Genomic DNA, 3,748 nt, shown 5'->3' on the forward strand with positions numbered 1-3,748 from the left:
TGCAGAGCAATATGAGACTTGTGGTTGGGCGCATTATCCTACAAAAAAGATTTAAAAAAATAATGTTTTTATTGTGCAAAAGTACTAAAACATGACAAGCACTCCTCAACTCCAAGAAGGAAAAGTCGTGGAATTATGGAAATCACAGGATTGATAGACTTGATGATATGCAAATAATGAAAAAATCAAAGCTAATTTTTCACATTTTAATGATTAGAAAACAGCTCCTGGGACACTTCCACACTGCCTCATGCAGGCCTCTTCATAGTGTTACACGTGTGGTCTTCCAGACCAATTTATGGCTATGAATGCATCCAAGACAAAACCTGGACTCATTGCTGAAGAGGAAAGACCTCCATTCCAGCCTCCATTGCCGCTGTAAGGCGGCGGTGTTCACACCGTACAGTAACTGAGGCAGTGACCCAAGCAAGTCCAACATAAACGGCTTTTATTCAGCAACTCACGGGTAAACAGAAAGTCCTCCGGTTCACAGCCGGGTTAACATAAGTCCAAACAACGGTCGCCGTGGGCAAAAGCCACGCTGGGCCACTCAGAGCCTGATGGGTGCAGAGCCTTCCCAGGCATAGGTTCAGCTACACACAGGCCCGCCTAGCTTTCCTGCTATACTCCTAGCAGGTCCCAACACTGAACAACACTAATCCTTAAAGCAGGGTTTTCAATAGACCTGTGGCAAGAGCCACTGGAAAACTCGGGTTGGAGGGAGGAGGCCGCCCCACTGCCTTCCTGTAACCTCCTCCAAGAAATGAAGGTCCTGCCAGGTTTTACTTATTCTGCCTTAGCCAGATAGCCGGACCAGGTCAATGCTAACCTTCATTCCTGCATTGCAGCCGCAGGTGAGTTTGTGACTGCAATGCACTCCAATGGACTTAATAGGTCTCTGTACACATTCTGGGGGATATATAACGTACCTCGTATATGATACCAGTCACTGCCTCACACCATATTGTTGCACAATGTTGAGCAGTGTACAATAAACTGAATATATAGAACATATACTGTATGTAATAATATATATAATAATGTTAACCTTTCGTTTTGAATGGTTAAGAACAGGAAAAAATAAGAAAGACCTAATAGTGAAATTGCTGAATTTATTTATTTTTGTTGTTTCTCACTAAAAAAGTAAATGAAGACTAATAAAATAAAATCTTTCATTCAACTGTATTAACAGAAGAGTTACGTGTCTTGAAATTTGATGAGACAATAAAAAATAGTTTAATCCTTAGGGATTTTTAAAGCACATATGGGATTGAGGCATAAGAACTAGCTGGCACAGTGCTACTCATACATAGACACATATATCCCAAATCCCTCTTCAATGTGATTAGAAACTTGTGCAGTTTCTCCAAGCTGGAATGGCCACCATTTCCTTAATAATCTGCAAAGATAACATCATTTGCTTGTAGGTCGAGAAGTTTATGGGTGGTCTAGCACACACTTCAGGATACATTTACTAATTGGCCTTATGATCCAAGGTTTGACTTACAAGAAATGAATACAGGACTATTTTCAACTGAAAAAGTGAAACATGAAGCAATACACTTTTCAAAATCTTATATCTCAGATTGTAAGAAACATTTTATCATATATTTATTGTTACATATAAATGTCATACAATGTATCAGAAGGAAAAAAAATCACAATGACTTCACATAGTCAAGGTAATCAACTTTAAATTAACATAGAAAATAAACATTGCAATAAAAATGTTATATCATACCTGCCATCGCACATGGTAAGGTTATAATACTAGGAGTTAGGACCGTCCCGATTGGGTCACCTTGGCGCTGATGGGATGGCTTTTATGCTTTTTTTTATCAAGAACAGTGTTTACTAAGCACCCTATGTTATTTATATGGACTATTGTTTTTTACTTACTTATAACAGGGTATATGTTAATTTTGTTTCTATCTTAGGCTTTGTCTGTTTAATAGACAGTGCGAACATGTTCCTACACATTGCATGTACACCAACTTATACTCAAGTTACTTTCTTTCAGTTTTGCTTCACTCAGTGCAAAGAAGAGCATGGCCTTCCTTTATTTGCGCTGAGCATTAAGTTTATATAGCTTCCCATAGCTTGGTGCCCATAGTTGTGTCCCGGTCTTGCTTGGCCCTTATTCACATTAAGGTCCTTTTTGACACATGTGAAGGTTTTAATACTAGAGGTTAGGACTGTCCTGATTGGGTCACCTTGGCGTTGGTGGGATGGCTTTTACGCTTTTTTTTAATCAAAAACAGTTTTACTAAGCACCCTATGTTATTTATATGCACTATTGCGTTTTACTTACTAACATCAGGGTATATTTTAATTTTGTTTCTATCTTTGGTTTTGTCAGTTTAATAACTGACAAAGTAACTTATACTTCAGTTCATTTCTTTCGGTTTTGTTTTAATGAATAGATTAAACCTGAGTAAGCTAAGACAACTGTGCAGAAAATATATTCAAAAGCTACATCAACACAGTAAAATGGTAAAATAATCAAAGCCCAATTAAAAAAGGTGCAAAAATTTTACAACAAATTGTATAAAAAGTATCACTAAATGTTCAAACTTTTGCACATGTAAAGTCTCTATATCAAATTTTCAATGGTGCAGATCATATGTATGAACAGAAAGTTGACAAAGATCTCTGCATTAGACAAAATAAAAAGTCAAAACTAGGGCCACTGAAAACTATCACCGCCTTATTGATGCCATAAAAAAATCATAGATCACTGATTTTTGGATTAATAATAATAATAATAATTTTTATTTATATAGCGCCAACATATTCCGCAGCACTTTACAATTAAGCGGGGACATGTACAAACAATAAATTCAATACAAGGTGAGACAGTTTAAACAGTTACATCAGGAGTGAGGTCCCTGCTCGCAAGCTTACATTCTACAAGGAAATGGGGGGACACAGTAAGTGGAAAGTGCTTGTTATTTCAGGTCTGGCAATTATAATAAGTCGGGATTATCATATAAAGCTGTATGATCCGGTCATCAGCCTGCATGTTCAAGTGCAATACTCAATTACTGAGTGCAGTTATCGTGTGCATGGAGGGTGTAGAGACAGATGAACAGTAGGGATCAGATTCTGAATAGTATTTAGGAGGGAACAGGGGAAAGTTAGTTTACTGGGTATTTGAGGTGGTAGGCTTGTTTAAAGAGAGGGGTTTTTAAAGCGCGCTTGAAGACATCGGGGCTAGGCATCAATCGGATCGTCTGGGGTAGAGCATTCCAGAGAACTGGCGAAGCAAGAGAGAAGTCTTGGAGATGGAGGTGCGAGGTTCGGATTATGGGGGATGTTAGTCTTAGGTCATTTGTGGAACGGAGGGCACGTGTAGGACGATAGACTGAGATGAGAGAGGAGATATAAGGTGGTGCAGAACTGTGGAGAGCTTTGTGGGTGAGAGCAATGAGTTTATATTGGACCCTGTAGCGAATGGGTAACCAGTGTAATGACTGGCACAAGGTGGAGGCATCGGTGAAGCGGCTGGACAGAAATACGACCCTGGCTGCCGCATTCAGGACAGATTGGAGAGGGGAAATTTTGGTAAGAGGGAGACCGATCAGAAGAGAGTTGCAGTAGTCCAGACGAGAGTGAATAAGAGCGACAGTAAAAGTTTTAGCAGTTTCAAAAGTGAGAAAAGGTCGGATTCTGGAGATGTTTTTAAGATGCAGGTGACAAGAGCGAGTGAGTGATCGGATATAGGGAGTAATGCTTTATCCAGGTAGTT

The sequence above is a fragment of the Phyllobates terribilis genome, unplaced genomic scaffold (assembly GCF_046119375.1).
Source record: "Phyllobates terribilis strain yellow unplaced genomic scaffold, ASM4611937v1 Scaffold_11__3_contigs__length_659146591, whole genome shotgun sequence".
In the NCBI taxonomy this organism is placed as follows: Eukaryota; Metazoa; Chordata; class Amphibia; order Anura; family Dendrobatidae; genus Phyllobates; species Phyllobates terribilis.